This window comes from Alligator sinensis, unplaced genomic scaffold (assembly GCF_000455745.1).
Source record: "Alligator sinensis unplaced genomic scaffold, ASM45574v1 scaffold301_2, whole genome shotgun sequence".
Lineage (NCBI taxonomy): Eukaryota > Metazoa > Chordata > Crocodylia > Alligatoridae > Alligator > Alligator sinensis.
The window spans coordinates 1,282,640-1,303,809 of NW_005841874.1; the positions used below are offsets into that span (position 1 = coordinate 1,282,640).

Below are 21,170 nucleotides of genomic sequence, written 5' to 3' on the forward strand. Positions count from 1 at the left end.
GTGTAGGTGTTCATGCACCTAACAGCATGGCACCCTTAAAGGGATCTTGCGGCACCCTAGGGCGCTTGAGAATCCCGGTTCTGTTCCTTCTCTCATACAAATAGCTCCATCCAAATAGTCAGCCTTCGCCATTCACACAACCGTGATTCCTCCGCTGACCTTACATTTTGCTCTTTACATTTATCCTTAACAAAGGGCAGCTGTGACACCTGCAAGCTGTGTTGCGTTTCACTGATGGTTGGATGAAACGCCAATGATGAGGATGTAGGTCTTTAAAAGGACATGGTTTTGGGACCCCACACTGCACAGTATGAACAGGGAATGAGATTTTGGCAGGAACAGCACCTCCTGCATTTGTGCAGGGCTCGACGGGATGACTCTGGAGGTCCCTTTCAATGCTATGACTCTGTGGCAGAGTGTAACAAATGGAGATGGGATGCTCATCTTGCAATCTGGGCACTGGGCTGGAACCCAGGAGAATTGGATCCCATCCCTGGATCTGGACAGATTTCATAAAATCGTAGAAGAGTAGGGCTGGAAGGGACTTCACCCAACCTGATCCCCTGCCAGAAGCAGGATCATCCCTATCCAAATCATCCTACTAAATCCTCCTGCCAAGCATGCAAACTACATGGTCAATCCCGATGCAACCACAAGCCATAGCACCCTAGCCTGCCACAGGTAAAGCAGGAGGATGATGGCAGCCAAAACCCTGGTGTTACAAGAAGAAATGCAAAAATCTAGAACTCTTGAGTCTAAAATGACACTTTTTATTAGACCAACTGAGAAATGGCATAAAGAGAAAAAAAAGTTATTTCTGCTGTTACAAGGGTTGTTAAAGAACATACTTGACAGTTTTGAGGAAGAGGACCTGCTACAGAGGAAGGCAAAAACCCCACAGTCTATACCAACCTGACCATGGGGTAACATTTCTTCCTGACCTCATATATGGCCATCAGTCTGACTCCAAGTAGAGGGTCAAAGCCCTTTAGCCAGGAACCTCTGGCCGGAGCATTGGCACAGCCCAGTCCCCATCCCCAGCCGTGGCTGCAGCCAACGCTCAATGCCTCTGAAGAACGAGAAGCCCTCTTCTCCCCAACACATGCAGTAACAGCAGGGGAAAATAATTCCTTCCTGGCCCCATGTGACAAACAGCAAAGCACAGAAGCATGGGAAATACCCCAGTAGATCACAGGCAGAGCTACTCCTAGATCATCCCTGACCAATGCTTGCCCAATCTCATCTTAAACACCTCCAACGATGGACAGTCCCCAACTTCCCTAGAACAGGGAGGCAGCAGACGCCCAACAGTGAAATACTTCCCAATATCCAATCAAAACCTACTTTGCTGCAACTTCAAGCCATTGATCCACATTCTGCTCTCCACAACCAGAGGGAAAAAGGCACTCTCTCCCCTCTATGGAAACCCTTCAGATATTTGAAGATGGCTATCATGGCACTTCTCAAATGCTTTTTCCACAAGCTGAACATTCCCATTTCCTTTAGTTTCTCCTTGTACGATTTGCTTGCCAAGCCCTTTATCATTTTTCCCCACCCACCTCTGGACCCTTACTTCTCCATGTCCTTTTTAAAAATGTGGAGCCCAAATATATACACAATACTCTCGATGAGGTTTAACCAGTCCCAAGTAGAGAGGCACTACCATCTCCTAGGGGTTGCACCTAATGCTTCTATATTGATGCATCCCAAAGTTGCATTTGCCTTTTGTGTGGCTACACTATACTACAGATTCATACCAAATCCATGGCCTACCAAGACTCCTAGTTCCTTCTCTAGAGTGCTGCCACTCAGCCATGTGTCACCCATTTTGTATTTCTGGTTTCGATTATTCTTCCCCAGGTATAGCACCTTGCATTTGTTAGCATTGAATTTCATCCCTGCTTTCCGAGGTTAGGGTGCGATGCCTTGTGGTTATGTCAGGATTGACTAAATAGCGATACTAGTAGGTTTGACAGTGGGCTTCTATTAGGATGGCTTGGATAGGCATGACCCTGCCTCTGGCAGGGGGTTAGACTAGATGACCTCCGGAGGTCCCTTCCAGCCCTACTTTTCTTAAGTGATACTGAGTGAGACACTATCACAGGGGAGGGGTGCAATTTAAAAATTGTACTAAAACCTCATTTCTGGCACTTCCTAATGATCAAGAGCTTTACTTTGGAACTTATCGTGCCCAAAAGAATTTAAAGAAACTCCATCTTCACTAATTTTTTAAAAGATCCCCATGTGGCGATAGCTTGTTGGGGGATGGGAAGGAAGTGTACCATTCTAGCCTGAGTTTTTCAAGAGCGGGTGTGGAAAACAAGGCCCCTTTGGTTCATATCTAAGCACTGATATAAATAAACGGCCCGATTTTCCAATGGTGCTGAGGCTCGGTGGCTAATTAAGGGTGGAGCCAAGCGAGGTAAACAGCTGTGGCTCCATTAACCTCACCGCGCAGCGAACAGGAAGCAACGACCAAGGCCTCTTGGGGGAATACTGAGAAAGGGAGAGAGTGTGCATGTCAACTGCAATAAGGAAGGAGCTAATTGCCCAGAGACTAACAGGCTGCAACAAGCAAAGGGCAATTGCTTGAAGCACGAAGGGCCGACCGAGAGACAAACGGCCCCATGCAGAAGATGGGCAGAGCTTCTATTTCTGCGGAGAAACTGAGGCAGGCAGCGCCAGCTGTTTTCCATTCCAAAAGAAGATGGAGGTACTCAAACAGCTGCCTGCGTCTCCGACACAGACCTGGGGAAGCCAAATTGGATAGGTCACAAGCCTCCAGAGGAGGAGGAAGTGGGAAGGAGGATAAAGGAAGCATAGAAGGGACACGTTCAAGCAGCCACCCAGAAGAGGTGTTGGGATCCTGACGAGCAAGAGGATGAACTGACAGCAAAGGAGGTCAGAGAGCAGCGCAGCCAACAATCAAAGGACAGGCGCCAAAGGGGAGCCCCCACCCAGTTTAGGCACTGGACTGGAACCCAGGAGAATTGGATCCTATTCCTGCATCTGGAAAGATTTCATAAAGTCATAGGAGAGTAGGGCTGGAAGGGACTTCACCCAACCTGATCCCCTGCCAGAGGCAGGATCATCCCTCTCCTGGCCTGTGATATACAGGAGGTCAGACTAGAGGATTCTGACTGCCAGAAGGTGGCCTGGGACATCCATGGAAGACAAAGCCAGCAGGAAGGAAAGCAATGCCCGAGATACCAGCACAAAAAACTAGATTCCTGCATGCCACAAGGAAATGCATCCCAAGGAACGTGAGGAAACATCCCTTTGCACGCATCCAGCGCCAGAATTAATGCCACGAATGGAGCAAACCTTGACAGACTCAGGCCAGCGTTAGTGACCCAAAACACAACTGGAGTAGGGCTAGACGCAAGCATCTTCTTCAAACCCAGTACCAAGTGCAAGTGAAGAGCGGCACTGGAGCTCAGCCAATCGGTGCGCTAGCGTTGCGAATGGACGATGATGAGAGGCGACAAGCTGCAGCAGTAGATGGTCTGCGCTTGGAGACAGCAATAGGGCCTCAGGTTAGGAGCTAGCAAGGCCTGTTAGCTGGCCTTTAGACTAAATGGGAGGAGAGATGGAGGGAATTCTCTTGCTTCGGTGGAAAAAGCCGATGTACCTGGCAAATAAATAAATAAAATTAGGCAGGAGACGGCGATGTCCTGCAAAAAGATGATGAACAGCAGAAGAGGAATAAAAGCCTTTGTGCAACAGGGACATGGAAGGAGCAACCCTGGGGAGCACCAGTGAGATGGGGTGCAGGGTCTCAGCCAAAACATGGTAGGTCAAATGAGTTGTCATCCCACGCAGGAGGAAGAGAAAACAAAGGCAGCTGCCAACCTGTGTTGCTGGCAGTATATGCCAAAACCTATTTATGAAACCAGGGGAGCTCATTCCTTTAATGACAAAGTTGGCAGCAATGTACCTAAGCTCGGAATATAAAAAATAAATGCAAATCAAAAAGGAGAAGCTGCAGACGACCTTTGCTTCTTCAAGAAGCACAACAAGACTCCACAAACACAAGATGTGTGCATCGGTTACCAGTCACTGCCTGGGCATTTTTACATGGCTGCTGGATATTTGTGAGTGGACTCCAACCCGCAACATCTACTCGTTTGAGAAACAATGTATTTGACTGGAAATTCATGCATCTTTCACTAGGTTTCTGGCACCTCGTTAGGGTGGGAAAATGATCTCTCACGATCACCAATCATACACCATGACTACAAACAGAGGGAGAACGGATCAATGGTAACCCATAGGATGAACTGTATGTAGACCATGCAAAAAAGAGTTATTTTCTTTAGTACTGTAGCACAAAAAGGCCTGGTTGTGCTAGAGGCTGTACAGACATACACCATGAAAGAGTACCTGCCTCAAAGGCCTTCCAATCTAAATAGCTGAGAGACTAAAAGGGGAGAGGAAGAAAATATTAAGTATCTTAGATTTTTATAGATAGAGAACCGAGGTGCTGAGAGATTAAGTGACTCCAGCAGATTTTACCGACAAATTCAGTAGCAGAGCCCACAACCAAGCTCATATTTCCTTAACCGGGTCAAAAAACCCGCCAACTTCCCTCACTTAAACCTACATTTGCAAAAAATCAGGATCGGATCAGAAAAGTCCAGTGAATGAGAGAGAGGGGGGATCTTGTAACAAATATTCACAAAAGATACGATTCAAGCAGCTCTGATTCTGTTACATGGCAGGCAATTCTGCAACACAGAAAGCAGAGAAAAAACACTATCTGATATCATGACATGCAACAAAGAACAGGAATAAATGGTCAATTTTCAACATGGCAAAAAATGTTCAGTGGGACAAAGCCATGGTTCTGCATTAGATCTGGGGCTTGTTAGTGACCTTGGAGGAAAATAAGCAGTGATGTGGGAGCAATTATTTAAACAGCAGTTTCTTTGAGCTGGCATAAGCCATGCGACTGCAAAAGGATTCAATAAAGCTACAGCACTGGGCAGCAACATGCGGTATAGTAAACTGCAAAATAATGCCCCTTATAAATTACTCATGTACATCGACAGGTTGCAAATTAACTGCGACCCTTCAGGAAAAGAGATGTGGGCATCATGGTGCACATCTGAGAGGCGGCAGCCCTACAATGTGCAGCAGTGCTAAAGAAAAAAAAACCCCAACAAAACAAACCCTACATACAGTACTGTAGCAGGCGTGATGCATGGGATAGAAAACAATATTGAAAAATATGTACTGCTTTTTTATAAACCCGTCTTCAAAATTGAGGCTGGCTGCCTTTCTGGAAGATATGCTTTAGCCAAACAAATTATAGGGCTCAATACAAGAGTAACCGGTTGAAATTTAATGGCCTGTGATATACAGGAGGTCAGACTAGATGATCTAATAGTCTCTTCTGGCCTTAAACTCGATGAATCTATGAATAAATCAATGGCACACTGCAACCTGGAGTACGGCGCTTCGTCCCATTCACCACCCCTCCCCCCCCTCAGAAAAGATACAGTATAAAAAGAGGGAATTCGGAGATGGGTAATAAAAGGGGCATGGAAAAAGAGACAGATGGCATTAGGATTGTTTAGATCAGAGAGGTGGCGAACAAGTGAGAGCGTGACAGATGTACACAACACGCAACACGGAGAAGGTGAATCGGAGGCTCCTAATTACCCTCTCGTCCAAGAGAATAATCAATGAAACCAGAAGACCTGGGGAGGGGGGTGGGAGCAGGGAGAGGGAGAAGGAGAGAGCGAGAATGAATACCATTAATTTTGAAGTCAATATTTTTTATTTATTTTTTTTAAATCTGGCTTTTATACGCTTAGTAAGACTATCCAGTTGCAGGAAAAGGGGTTGGAGCTCCAACATTTCAACAAAGCAAGTTGTGGTGACCTATGCTTCATAGTCATGAGGTAGCACAACGAGTTATAAAACCTTTTAAAGGTAGGAAAAAGCTGGGGCATCCTAAAAAGATAGAAGTGCGCTTCACCCCCATCAGATCAAAAAAATACAGGCGTTTTGATGCATTTTTACCAAGGACTGCCTTAGGTAGGGCCTGGAAGCGAGGGAGACTGGGGAAGACGACCCAAAACCAGACTAGAGAGCCAGGGGAAAGCTACCAGGAAAAGCAAAGGGAACGATAGAGCAGAATGAGTTAGTGCTAATAAAAAGGTTACAGGGAATATGAAGGGCTTTTAAAGGCATCAGGGGAACAGAAATGCTGGAGAGACAGTCGGATGATAATGAACGAGACGGGGGCTTGAATGAATGAATGGCTCTAAAATGGCTGTTACCAAATTGCTTTTTTCAAATTGCTCTTTAAGAAGATAACTAAAGACAAGAGGCAGGGTCAATTAGGAAGTAATGAAGACCTTGTAAATACACTTACTGATAAAAAGCACGTAAGGGAATGCTTGACAAACCAAACATACACAAATCAGCTGGTCCGGGCAACTCACGTTCTGAATTATTCAGGGAAGGAGGTAATGAACTTGTGGAAGTATGGCCACTTTCTTCTTCTTATTATTATTATTTATTCACTTAAAATTGTTTGGCCAGATTCTCTACTGGTGTAAGCGGGGTCGGGATCCCAGGAGTCAGCATGCTGAAGAGGCTATGGGAGGCTAGCTGGAAAGGGCCACAAATACAAAACCAAATGCAAAAATGCATCTGAAAGGAAGAGTGATGCCGACAAGGGACCACCTGTAAATTAGTTTCAAACATCGGGAGACCAAGCCCACTTAATCTGGGATTAAGAAAAAAATAAATTTGTGAGATGCTTCCCAGAGAATAAACACAGCTTTAAGCAGTTTAAAAAAAAAAAAAAAGCAAAAAAGAAGCAGGGGATTTATTAAGGATATGCCATGCCAGTCGAACTTGATTGCTATTTTAATGTAGCATTGCTTCCTTTAGTGGAGGAAGGAAACGGAGATGAAAGCTTGACAGACTTTGCTACAGCATTTATTCAGCATCCTTCAGGAAAAAAAAAAAAAAAATCCTTTCTTGAACAAATTAATTGACTTGGCTAGGACTGACTCCCCGACTGAAGAGTAGGAGGAGAAGTGGCAGCACAGCCCTAATGAGCTGGAGGAAAAGTCCAGTGGCTGTTACAGGGACCATGTCAGGCCCAGTCTTTTTCCACCAACCATCATTAATGATCAGATAGAAGATAAACAGCAAATTAATTGCAGTTGCAGATGATTCTTAATTAGGTTGTGCTGCAAGTGCCATGGGGAACAGGAATAATGCAAAGGTTATTAAGGAGGGTAAGAAATAAGGTGGGAATTTGGATGGTAAGTAGCCTGGAAAAATGAAGGGCCTCGGGGAAAACCAGATTGTAACCCATGGGGAGGAAGAACAGTAGAGGTTTAAAGACATCTAGGAGTGACTGCAAGGAGCAAGTGAGATCGGACCTTGCCACACATCAGGTCTCCCTCTCCTATGCCTTGGATTTCAATGACCAGGTCCTAAGCATTGAGTCTTGCTCCAACAGGAAAGTCCAGTTCACGTTGGAGCATGGTGAAGCCATGGCACATAACCTCACCCTCTGGCGACTGAGTTTGAAGGAAGACGACAACAGCTGTTCCTTCTGCATCCCAGGGTCTGAAGATCAGGGCCTAGCCAGGAGCAGATGCCTGCCAAGGCAGCGATGCCCAAGGAGAACGCTAAAGAGATGCACGATCAAGAGAGGACCCTGGGATTGTAGAGAAGTTGGGTTGGAAGGGACCTCGGGGGGAGGTCACCCCATGTCCAACCACCCACTTGTGGCAGAATCAGCCCTATCCCAACCATCCCAGACAAAGCCATCCTCTCACCTCTTTGTAAGACTACTGTCAACCCTGACACAACACAAGACCTAACCCCGCCACAGGTAAAGCAGGGGGCTCATGGCGACCAACATCCCGCTTCTGTACAAAGAGATCTCAGGTAGAGGGCACAAGGTAAAATTCCTTCCTTACCCCATATACATCCATCAGTCTGATCCCGAGTGCAGGGGCAAGACCTGCTAACCAGGAACCCCTCCAGCTTTCAGTTCCTGCAGGAGCATTCACACACCCCAGTCAAAATCTCCAGCCCTGGCTGCGGTGACACCCAATGCCTTTGAGGAAGGCTTCAAAATGAGAAACCCTCCAAAATGCCATGATGCACGTAGCAGAAAGGGGAGAAGAGGGCAACCAGCAGAGCCCGGAAACGTGGGAAATCCCCATCGTCGAACATGGGTACCGCTACGCCCAAATCATCCCCAACCAGGGGCTCTTCAGCCTCATTTTGAACACCTCCAGGGATGGCGAGTCCAGAGAAGGTTTAAGGGAGAAGATTTGGGTCAGAAAGAGTCTTTTTTCAGCTTCTTTACTGGGCTTTAGGACAGCCCAGACAGCCCACTGGCCCATAAACAAGGAAGACAAAATGAAAATCGAAGCCAAGAACAGGGGCCGAGGGGGCGTTGTTTGGGAGACCTGTCAGAGCTCTCACTCCTGGGGCCCCTCTGCTTCTCATCCGCCTGATGGAAGCTGACGTTGTGTGAACCTTTCCGAGCAAGCCCAAATTATTTTAATTTCTAAATCCAAACAGCCCCAATTATATCATTTCCCTTGTGTGAAGCCCGGTAATTCCCTCCCTCTGTTTCCCCTCTCGGGCTATTGGGACAAGCATCTCTGAGAGCTGGCGGGGGTAACAGTGTCACCAATCAGACAACCCTCTGAAGATTAACTTGCAGGGTTGCATGGATATTTCAACCCTTCCATGCCGTCTACTTTGAGGAACGCGCCGGCATCCGAAACAGAACCGCTGAAGGAGGAACTTTGGTCACCGGGGAGCGAAGAAGGGCCAATGCAATGGCTTACACGGGGCATCACATAAGTAACAGGCCTCAGCCTTTAGCATCCCTGCACAAGGACAGAAGTTGCAAGCCCCCATCCGATTTGCTACCTGCAGTCACCCCTAGAGATCTCCTGCGATACAAAGATGGCATAGTCGATACCGGCATGGCCAACGTGTGGCACGCGGCAGATTGGGGAAGAGCCAGGCAGTGCCGTGGGAGAGAGCAGGGAGCAGAAGGCAGAGCAGCAGCTTCATCAGAAAGCCGAGGAGCAGATCGGGCAAGGGAAAAGGTATTTCGGGAGGGTGTAGGACTCATTTGTGACATGCCTGCCAAAAGAGTTGCCTCCCACTGGTCTACACTGGTGATTCGCAGCCTCGTGGCCTCCCATGGAAGATGCCAGCTCAGAACCATTCTTCTGCTGCAAATCCCTCCAAGACCACAACAGGATGGTGGACGCTATTTCTATTTAAAGTCGCTGGGTTTATCTTGTGAATCACATGTAGGTGTGAAGCATGTGCAAGAGTGCTAACACTTCATGGCTGCCTTGGCGGAGAATCGCTGGTATATACACACTGGACCGCTACCAGCTGCAGACTGTATCCAGCTCGCTGGCTTGCACCACAGAGATCATCCAGATGCCGCTGACATGTTGGTGTTATGGGCCAGGCAAACTTTAGACACCTCCTTTTGGATTAAGATTGAAAGGAGTAGCAGGGAATTGGTAAACTCGCACTGCTTGCCAGCAAACGGGAATGTTTAAAAAGAAACAAGAAAAAAAAAAAAATCTTGGCCACAAAAAGCTCATTTTTCATAGAAAAACCACCTACTTTTACAAATGCAGCCTCTGCATGAGTTTTGAACGAGTTACGATGTGAAATGTTAAAAGGGTAAGCAACAAGCTAGAGAGAAAATGAAAGTGAGAAATTTCCTAAAGAGCCCATTTTTAACTAATTAGCAGACTCCCTTGCCAGTCCAGGCTTTTTCCCCCCCGCCCTTGTGACTGGCCATAAAAATCTAGCAAGGAGACGCTGCTAATAGGCAGCGGTTCATAATCATGCCCCCACACTGGCTTCCTCCTTTGGTCCCCTCCACCCGCTCCAGTTGCCCCTCCTTGTGTGCCCCCCCGCCCAAGTTTTGCCTCCCATCCCTTTGTCCGGTTACCCCCATAGGTACTGGGTGGGATCACTTAACATCTAGGAAACGAATACAGGACAAACAGATTGAATGCAGTTCTCCCCTTTCATTTGCAGCCTTCCAGTCTGGCTCTTTCGTCTCCTCTCAGCCTCCTGATGGGAGCAAGTCATCCACTTTCTGGATCCAATTTCTCCCACTGCCATGGCTCCCTTGGTCCCGTTTCACCACGCTGTGCCGGCTGCTTCTTGGCTTCCTCTCCCTTCCTTTCCCACCTCTGCAGAATCACCGCGTCTCCCATTCAGTTCAGCCATCCCAAAATCCAGATGGTCAACTGACCTCATTTCCTTCCCTGGGGCCTTCAGAAAGCAAGTTTTTCATTTAATGGAGGTTATAGCCTGCCAGCTACCTTCTTGTTCAAGGTGTTTTTTCCCTCTTTCCTGAGCATTGGTGCACAATGGTATGAGGATGCTATAAACTTGAGCCCCGGGTCTGACCAATTGAGGGCACCCAAAGGCTGGAGAGTCTTCTTCTCATGTGGAAGCCCATCCTCTGCTCCTTGCTTGCTCCCAACTTCTTCCATCCAACACAAACCCACCTGCCTACCAGGACCACAGCCCTTCTGGTCTTTCTGAGCAGTCTCCCTCCCCCCGCATCAGGTCCACATCACCTGTCCTCCCACCGTGCTTGCTCCAGCTCCCAGCAGCTTCTCAGTTGATGAACATGCCAGGTCTTCCTTTCCTGACTGTGTCCAGCTGTAAAATGGGCATTTCAGCCATGCACTTTATCCCTGGGGTGGGAAGCTGTCCAGTCCAGGCTTTCCGGGACAATCCCAGCTTGCAACCGTTTCTGAAGCGTCCTTCTTCTCAGCCCATTCAGCTCTGGTTTAAATTCTTTGCCCCTTATCACATTACAAAGTAACTCGGGTGCCACAGGGGAAACCCAGCAATTCCTTACCAAACTTAAGCACATTTTATTCTCATTAAAGGGTGGAGGGGGGAAAGAGGGCGTCTTCTCTATCTCCGAGTTAAAAGCTAATTAATTACTATTGACTTTCCCAGCAGATGTTCTGGCTTCAGCATCAGGAGCAAAATCAGTGATTTGTGAACTGAAGGCCGCCTGCTCCGGGCCAATAGTAGAACAAGGAGCCCGGCATGTGATCCCGCAGAGAAAGGGGAGGCCATTTCCCAGCCACCCCTTCCTTCAAAAAGTGGCTGTTCATGAGAAAGAGCCTGGTTGTTTTTCTTGGACGGAAGCAAAATCCTCAGATAGGGGTAAAATCCTGATTCCACAGAAAATTAAGCAGTATGGATTTCAGTCGGGTCTGGTCGAAGTTTTATTTCCCTCGTACGAGAGACCTCACATAAATCACGGCTCTCTCCAAGGGCTTTTTCAAGCCGGTGATACAAAACAGAACTTCCACTGTCCGTCTACAACCATTCGCCGTCTACAAAGAGCGCGCCGAAACGTGCCGAACAGCTCGGCCGGCCCCGCACCCCGAGCCCCACGGCCCCCTCTGCTAGCCTGCTCCCTCCGCCTGGCTAAGCAGTCACCGCGCCTCCTAAAAGCTTGGAGGAAGGGAGAAAACTGAGATGAATGAGGCACCAAGAGGAATCCACCAACAGGAGCTGGATCCCGGTATCAAACGGGGTCCGACCCATTAGCCATGCATGTCAAAATGGACCACAAGCTGCATTAAGCTCCTTACCACGTTATCACCATGTCTGGGAAGTGGACGGGGCGGGGGGAGGCAACACTGGCTGGGAAGCGATGGGAGAGCAGCTCTACGAAAGCCCCGCTGCCGAGAGGTGGGGACCGTTCCGGGATGCGGGACCTGATGACAAACCCATAAAGTGGGGGCGTGAGACCACGCTCAGCCCCCGGCCAGAACAGAGCGCTCACTGCCCTTGCGAGGAAATGAGACCGATGCTTTCAAGTCAAGCCAGGACCGAGTCTCACACCTGCCAAACGCCCAGGAGACAGGTGAACACATGTGCGTCAGACCAGATGTGGTCCCAGAAAAGCTGGAAGGGAAAGGGAGGGGATAGGGTTGCAGAAGAGGGAAGGAGCTCAAAACTGAAGGCCGCCTGGAGGAAGCGGGAAGACGAACGAGAAAGTAAAAGGGTATCACGAGAGGGGCCGGGAGCAGTAACAGGAGAGGGTCTTTGCAACACCTTCTGCAGGGCTGAGAAGAGGCGAGACGCGAAGGGACGTCAGCTGAGCGCTCCTGGAAGTGCATCCGCTCACATCTCTACGGGGCTATCACCATGGTATCTAGCCATCTGAATACGAGTGCTGACAATTCGTTTCACCAACTGGTAGGATCCCCAAAGGCCCCTGGAGGCTTCGCGGAGCACAATGCTTACATTTGTTGGGGCAGGGCAGGGAAGGGACTCCGAGGTCTCCAAAGTGCCCCCGTCCAGCCTACAGCCACTGGAAGACACCGTTTTTAAAACACAGGAGGCCTGGAAAAAACCGGGCGAGTAACGAGCCGCACAGCCTAACGACCATGCAAATCCCTTTGATGATAACAGCGACTCAGTAACATGGCTGGAAACCTCAGAGCTCACTAAAAATGCAGTGAAATGAAGCCGCCATGCAAATGCCGGTGTAAAGGAGAAGGGCCACCAAACGGACACTAATGGAAACTTAAATCCCCTGAACTAAAGTGGCATGCATGGACTGAGGGGGGGTTTCTGTGTGGTCTCCTGACCGTGGTGGGACTGTGCGTTGGCTTTTGATTTCCCAGCTGCTGTTTTCCCAGTGGTGCCCCTGTGAAAAGAGAAGTATGTGCCCAGTGCAATCTGGGAGGCTGCCTATGGAAAGCAGGAAGAAATCTGTGGGTTTCTTGCATTGGCCTTGACCCTTTCACTTTTGAAATGCTTTTCTTTCCAGAGGAGCATTGAGCAGGAGCAGAAAGTGCTGACTGCGAAGCGCGTTTCATAATGAATTCAGCCATCGCGCCGAGACTCCTGGCTGGCACTGACAGACCATTTCCCATCGAGCCGTGGGTAGAAAATGGGATTTCAGCTTTCCCTTTTCATGGTAAATGTTTCTGATTCCGCCGGCTGATGCGTTCACCTCTCGAGTTAATAGACAATAAGCAAAGCGGTGTCGTTCTTGTTAAAGAAATAGAAAGGGCTCCATTTAAACGCGGCGTGTAGTGCGGCGCGGGAATGGCTGTCACGCAGAGAAGAATACCCCAAGAGTCGTCCCTGCAGCTCGGGGAACCAGGTAGCGGTGCTGGGGGAGGGGGAAGGCTTGCATGCTCCCCGACAATAAAAGCCGTCGAGGAGGACAGATAAACCATGCCAGAAAAAGGCTCTTTCGGTGATATTTCCCCTAGTACTCGAATCAAAATGACTTATGCAAAAGCAACCCCCCGAACATGGTCCCAGAGGCCTTTTTCTGTTATCAGGACAGATCTCTCTCCCCACCTCGCTCACATGCTGACTTTCTCCATCTCTCCTCTTCTCCCGGCTGCTTTCAGACTAGTGTGGTGCCTCGGCTATAAATTGTGCCTTGCTGGAAAGAGACAAGTAATAGGAATCAAACCCGTTCAGGCACCATCCATCTTCGTCCGCCGTCTGTAAGGTGCCAGTGGCACAGACTGAACAGGGGTAGCTCGGATAGAGAGGACACTGGCTGCAGCCCGCGTGCTGCTAATTACATGAAAAACCCATATTAAAAAGGGATAAGGGCTCACTGTCAGCTCGAATGTTTCAACATTAATTACCACCAAAAAACCCCCCAAAACACAAAAAACAAAACAAAGAAAAAGAAAATCAGTCCCTGGTAGAGACCCCTTTTAGTAGCAAGCCTTGAATTATTTCCCTTCCCCCCTGCCTTCTTCAAATCCCATTTAAAGAACAGTTACAAAGGATTCCCTGCTCTTTTGATGACATTTATAAGAGGGTTTTGGCAAGGGAGAAGCTAATTTAGGAAAAGGACTTAAACACATCCTTAAAGTTAACAGTTTAGATTTCTCTTCTTGAACAGGCTACTTCCCTGAAGCAGGGCCTAATGGCCTATTCGGGGTGGGGGCACCATGAAGCTAGCTGCACTCAGACTGGCACCCGATGCACAGCAAGCCGCTCTTTCCCAGGGGCAGGCTCCTAACTGTTAGGGTTGTTTGAAAAATCCTGGTAAAAAGGTGATGGATTGATAAAAGAAGGGCGAGCAGAAAAAAAAAAAAAATGATTTTCAGGTGAAGCACTCTTACTAGCAATTGCAGTAGATATGCATGTTTTAGACAAAAGTATTTTTTTCAGACGGGTTGTGTCCCTCCGAAATGTAGTGGTGCACACTCAGAAAGGGTCTGGACATGCTGAAGTGAAGTCTGCACCCCCTATCTTAACTCTGACCCTATGTGTGCAAGTAATGTTGATGTGACACAACCACACACCCCACCACGAGACTTCCCCTGACAAGCACAGATGCATGCATGTGACATGCATGTAACCTCCAAGTTGCATGGAAAGACTCCTCCAGGCAGACCGTCCATAAAAAGCATCTATATGTGACAAGCACATATAAAAGGGGCCTGAGGCAATATTAGGTCCATCAAGGAAGCCACCACAGAGGAACAGTGAAGATCTGATGGGGCGATATGACTCCACTTCAGCTTGCAGTTAATTTAGCTTCGTAATTCACTGTGTCACCCCCAAATTATACCTAAAGAGGGATACAATCGGCAGGGTGAGCAGGTGAATGAGCTCAGTCGTTGACTGGCTCATCTTCAAAGCTGGGCGTATGGAAGGCAATGATGCCGGTCGTAAGGGAAGCCCTCACCTACCAGCAGCACCTTTGTGATTGACGGAGGGTGACCTTGCACCCTGGGAGGGCTAAAACATTGCAGACCAGAGCAATGGGGAACTAGCAGCCACTTGGACAAGTTTGGGGACAAAGGAGTCTGCTCCATCGCACCATGCTAGGTCACGGCTCTGAGGAGCCCCTCATATTCCCCCAGCTCAGGTTCTGGACTCCACTTCCCCACAGCCCTATAGCTCTAGCCTTCAAGCTCCTCTGCAGCCAGTCCCATAGCCGATGGCCTGAGGGTTTCTGAAAAAACTAGTCCATAGACAGGGTAATGAGTCACCGCCATCCCAGAGCCTTCCAGATGCTTTCACCAGCCCCAGCCTTCTGGGTTTTGCCTCCGAGATGACTACCTCTTGGTTTGGTTTCTCCACGGTCCTGGCTAACATGCTCTTTCTTGCTTGGCTTAATATCTGTTTTCAGCTTCCCTGATCTTCCCATGAGCTTTTTGTCCTCTCTCCCCTGCTTCTGCTGGCCAAGTTGCCCAGGGATGGGTGAAAACCCATTTGGGCCACATGCAAAACCAGTGGCTCTGCTGTTTCCATGGGACGCAGAGGCCTGTCCACAGAGAACCCCCCTCTCCCCTCTGTAGGAGGTAGCGAAAGGCTCCGGGTTTGCTGTACGGATCAACCTCATCTCTCGAAGGGGCTGAAGGTCACTTACCGAGGCTCCTTTCTAATCCCTCCCATCTCAGGCCTTCCCAGTTACCCACCTGGAAACGTACCAGTCCAGCTTGGAAAGCGTCTCTGTTTTCTGCACTTTCCAAGCAGATGCTGGAAAGAATGAGGGATCCAGCACATGTGCCTGTCAACCCTTCCTCCACCTCACTGCGCTGGGCAGAAAAAGTCTCCAAGTCAGCAGAAGGCAAGGCACAAGCCCGCCATGCCAGCTGTCTACGACGCACACAAGGCACTTTCTTGCCTGACTCAGCAGCCAGCCAAAGACAGCAACGATGCTCTTATTTTTATACACGCGCACATCCAAAAGCGCCTTACAGATCAAGGCTAATCCCCAAGGTCTCTCACCTAGAATGGAAATGCAACCACCTCTGGGGAGGAGCCCAGCAGCTGCATAGAAGTCATATAGGCATTTAAAGTAGGCACTGAAGGTTTTGCTTTGAACAGGAATGGGAATTTGGGGAGGCAGAAGGGTTCAATCCATGCAGGAGACCAGTGCAAAGGTTGCCTCTTGCTATAACATTAGCCACACACAGGCAGGGCACTGCTTCCACACCTCTGAAAAACTATCCTGATATTGCTGGGCCCGACCCGTGCTAAAGCAGTCGGGAAATGTCTGACCCAGAAGGGAAAAAAGGAAGCCTCCTATTGAACCTCAAACACCTCGTGTGCGGCACCCTGCCTGGGTTTCTGTGGTGCTCCCCATGCACAATCCAGCCAGCCCGAAGCCTTGCAAGATCTTATCAAACCATCGCTTAACATGTTATGGCCGCTGGTACCCCTCCAATGCCGACTGCTCCTCACCTACACAAGCTCTTGGCTTATAGCAAACTAATCATGCTGGATAAAACCTGACCACATTTAAGGGAACAGAATTAGTAGATTGAGAGCCTGGAGTTGAATAGATCATAATAAGCCTTGATTTCTAGCAAAGCCTTTAGCAGCAATTCTGTCTCATGACATCTCACTTGAAAAATTAATTCAAATTGGTTTGGATATGAGCCTTGTCACATGGACTGAAAACCAGCTGAAGGATCATAAACAAAAGGTAACAATAATAAATTGAGCTGGAAGCGGCTGCTCAGAGCTACAAGAATCTACATTAGGCCTGGTTTTATCTAACACCTTCAATTAATTATCTAAAGCGAGAGAACAACCAGCACATTAATTAAATGTTCAGAGGACATTAAATGGAGAGGTGTTACAGATACCAGCAAAGAGAGGAGAGTGCAGAGGAGCTGAGGGGAGGTAGAAATATAGGCAAGAAGGAACAAAAGTGAATCGTGAACTGGGACAAATGAAGCTGGAAGGGGGCGAGGGGAAGCCCCTGATACTTGCACATTGCCTAGAAGGGCAAGACCTGGGAAGAGGGTAGTGAATCAACCCGTTCAGATGCAGCACGACAGCCAAAAAAATTCTCCAGCAGCTCCAGGAGGCAAAACCCACCGAGAGACATCAGTGAAAAGCAGGGAGGGGGTGGTCTGCCTTTGTGATGCTCTGGGGAAGTCTCCTCCCTGCCCCAGCTCAGCTCTGGGCCCTCGTTCCAAGAAAGCGTCCAGAGGAGAGCAATAAAATAGGAGTGATTTAGTAGGAAAGGACGAATGGTTAAAACAGCTTGCCTGAGGTTTCAAGAGCTGCTCATCCCCTGCATGCACGCACCCGCCCAACCCGGCTCCTGGACACACTCCTGTAACCCCACCAGGCGTCCTCACCTCACCCTGCTTCCAGCCCCGAGGAGGTCATCCAGCGAACCACAGCGTGCGCAGCATGTGATCGAGCCAAACGCTGCACAGCAGCACACAGCAAGGCCCAGGTGTCTGTAGCGGCATGGCGCCCGAGTACCGAGCCATGAATTGTGCTGAGCAGGGAGAGGAAGGAGGTAACTTCTGCATCTCCAGCTGTGGCTGCTACTGCAGGGTGGCAGCAGTGGTACCCCACACGGGCCAGGGAAGTAGGGAATGGCCAGATAGCAGCAGGTCCTTCAGGGGAGAGGAAAGCTCCACTTTCAAGCTTTCCTCCAGGAGAGCAGAGTTTGAAGGAGCATCTCTAGGAGACAGTATGCGTGTAGCAGAGGGGGGATGGTCCCGCTCCATATCCCTTCCAGCTGGCTCATTCAGAGAGCTTTATAGGCCACTGTGGAGCACAGACCGCTAGCAGGTCTGGCCCATGGAGTGCTTCTAGGGAGCAGTGTCACTCCACGCTCTGCTTTCGCACATGCCTGGATTATGGCAGCTGGAAAGCAAAATGACCTCTGTGCCTCAGTTTTGCTTTGCCTCACTGCATGCCAGCTGGAAGGGAGAGAGGAGCAGGCTGTCATGCACCTAGGTCATCAGCACACCCATTTTGGGCAGTGCCTGGGCTGGGAAGCTATGCACTAGAGAGATCAAGAGCAGAGCAGGACTCATTCCTCCCTCCTACCGTCTTTGCCAGCTAGAAGCATCCAGGACCCTGGATCTGCCTCACTCCAAGGTCTGGGCCACACAAGCTCCTAAGCTCTATCCTAGTTTCTGTGCACCTCAGGGTGCATCTGCAACCTTGTTCTAGGTTCTCCCAAGAGCAGCTCTACACGCTCCACACGTGAACATCGTGCGGTAAGTCACCCCAGGGATGCCTCCCATCACCACTCTCATGACCTTGCAGGAGCAAGGCAGACAGACTGGAGCAAGTGCCAACCCACTTGTATGTGCCCAGCTCAGCTTCTCCTGAACAGCGGTTGGGGGTGGTAGGCAGGCTGGGCTGGGCACCGCTGCTCCTTCCTGGGGTGGGGCAGGGTTGAGGGGGTGGGACGGGACAGCAGTGATGTGAGCATGTGTTTGGCACCCCCCAGATCACGGTGCCCATCCCCAAGGCCAGCTCTGCCGCAGGGTCTGCTGAGAGGCATCGCACAAGAGACACCAGGCAGCATCTGAGGAGGGGAAGAGCAAGGTGGCCCAGATGAAAAGCTGGAACCATCCGAGCAAGATGTTCCACCTGCTGGAGTTCGTGCCGACCTCCTGTAGCCTCATTTAATATGCCTTTAAAATATATCTATATCTATATCTATATCTATATCTATATATATCAAGGACACTCCTAGAGAAAAGCATAATTAACTTCAGCTCAAGGTGACAAGAGGAAGTTATACAAACATCAGAAAAAAATGCAATGACTATTTCCAAGAGAATTTAACCCCCTTCCCCTCCCCACCCCCCAAACCATTTAAGCATGGGAACGAGAAGTGAACATAATCCACACAAAGACCCAAATTCCCTTACAGTTCATATATTTTCTAGCGCAAATCCAGACTTACAAAAACCAAAGTAAAACCTTCCAATAACAATCTTAGCTCTAACCCTTCTTTTTTCTTTTTTTCCTGGCACCATATTACAGTTGTTCAAAAATGTGTCTAAGAACTATGATATGGTTCAGGAAGTCACTTATATAAGTACAATAATTAATGCAAGCACAATGTGTTATTTTAGAAATTACACACTTGGCATAATACAGGAAGTTCTGTAGGAAGATGTGTCTTAGTTATGTAGAGGGATCATGGTTAAATACAAAATAGGGTTCTTGCTGTAATTTAATAGTTAAAACATTAACATTTGGCTGTTAGAAAACACTTGTGTAATGCACCTTGAAGGGTAGGTTTTATAGCCTGATACAAACCACTTGGTTACTGTGGATATATCAGTGCTTTAATGCTGGAAGCCAAGTCTTTTAAAATGGTTTTTAACTACTAGGTTTCTGGGTAACCATTTTGGGAGGAGTTAAGGCTACTTAGGGAACACATATCATTGATTCTCACGTGCAAAGATTTCTGCTAGAATATAGGAAGGGTAAAGCCATTCACATCTGTGTGCGTGCATCACCTCCCCCTGGGTTTCCTACTGGGTAGCCACTGTATTTGGTATTGTATAAAGCTTGTGGGAAGTTTAGGCACTCCGGGGCTAAATGAAAAATAACTTACTTCCCCACAGTTTGAACTGTTAGGATCTTGCCCCCCAACTGACTTTGCATTTATTTTTACTAGACTAATTGGAGCCTAAGCTTTATTTTTTAAATCTTGAAATAAAGGCACCTTGCGAGCAAAGCTAACAGCATCCTACAAGAAAAACTCTTACTTTTTCAATTAAAAGGGAGCGCAATGGCACCATACAGCCATAGACTCGACTGCACATTGATTAATCATTAACACCTACCCCTACATTCGCAAGCACCAGTCCAAACACACACACCTTCCCAATGCTGAAACCACATCCAAGGCATACAGTGAAAAGCAGCGCAGCATCGGGGCTGCAAACCCAGAGACCCCAGCACTCAGGAAGAAGCACAATGCGAGAAGAAACGCCGAGTCCCATTAATCAAGAGCAAAGTCCCAGAGCAGCCAAAGAGACTCTAGATTTATCTCCCCACTGCCTGACTTGGCTCCTCTCCCCAAACATTTGGCAGCAGCAGCAGCTGAGAATCAGTGGCTGGCGGAAACCCGAGACATGATGAGAATGCTCCATCAGGTTGGGAGTTGTTTCAGAAAACCTGGTGGCAATCTTTGTGGCCGGGGGAGTTCATCCAGAGAACCTGCTGGATCTGCCATGCATAGTACAGCGCGTCACCCAGAGATCCCAGCCGTGCTTGCAGAAAGCCCAGAAGAGGAGAGAAACCTTGAGTGACATCTTGGCTCTGCTCCGTGACTCTGGGCAAGCGCCCTCCCCACTGTGCCTCAGTTTCCCGTCACTGTTTGATTCATTTCCCGCCGATGGGAGCTGGAAGCTATTCAGAGGCCCTAATCTGCCCCAGCGTACTACAAAGGGGACCCCAATCAATCAAGGCTGCGGTGCCATGGTCATGTATGTAATGACCAACAGCATCTGCAGCAAGTGGCAGAAACCTCCAGAGTACCTGCTAGGGGGCTAGCTAGAAATGTAGACCCCCCCACAGGGGCCTCCTCTGGGTATAAGCCTGCTCCATCAGCCGACTGCTTATGCTTGCACAGGAGCTTATGGGGAATGGCTAGGCAGGGCAAAGACCAGAGCAAAGAAGCATTGTCTAGGGAGCACCGGAACGATGTTATAGGCATGACGGTCCAGAAAATCTGAGGGGCAAGGATTTATGCAGGCTCCAGATCAACTGCGTGGTTTGGATAGCTTTAAGCAAGCTTTTGGACAAGCTGGGCCCAAGTTGCAACAGGCAGTAAAGCACACACCAAGCTCTGCTCCAGCCTTGGGAGACAACCCGTGTGCCAGGCCAAACAAGAGAACAATGCAAGGCCGGTCTTGCACACACCCACCCTAGTAGGTAGGGCTGCAGAAGGAAGGGCAGCAGTGGTATCAAGCACATCCAATGAGGCTGGTAGGATTTACTGTGCCAAGGGCAGGCTCTAGACAGTGCACAAGCATCCAACCTCACCTGCCCTCTTCCCACCACTCAGCCTTACTGAAAACACAAAACATCACCAGCAAAAAGTACATACCAAGCTCTGCAGCCTCTCTCCCCCCCAGCCTCAGGGAATAGCCAAGAAAGTGGCCAATCTTTGCAATATCCTGGTTTGAGCTAACAAGATCCACCTGGCAGTATGAATCAGCATAATTGTTCTGCAAGCTCCCAACACCTGAGCTCCAGGCAGCTCCTCAGAGGAGCCCCAGGTTCTTGAATGCTTGCTGCACTGACCATGGAGCTGGTGCTTTTAATTAGCAAGGCATGTCACTGTTCCTGGAAGCCCTGAGGACTTGCCCGCTGGTCATCCACACTCCTCA

At 48.9% G+C, this 21,170-nt stretch overlaps 1 long non-coding RNA gene across 1 annotated transcript in view; it reads right to left on the reverse strand.

Moving 5' to 3' along the window:
* LOC102381447 overlaps positions 1-20,951 on the reverse strand; it is a 52,089-nt gene extending 31,138 nt beyond the window's left edge. The window contains exon 1 of the long non-coding RNA XR_323057.1: positions 20,888-20,951. This is a non-coding gene — a long non-coding RNA (uncharacterized LOC102381447). The remainder of the gene's footprint in view (positions 1-20,887) is intronic.
* Positions 20,952-21,170: the final 219 nt, after the last annotated feature.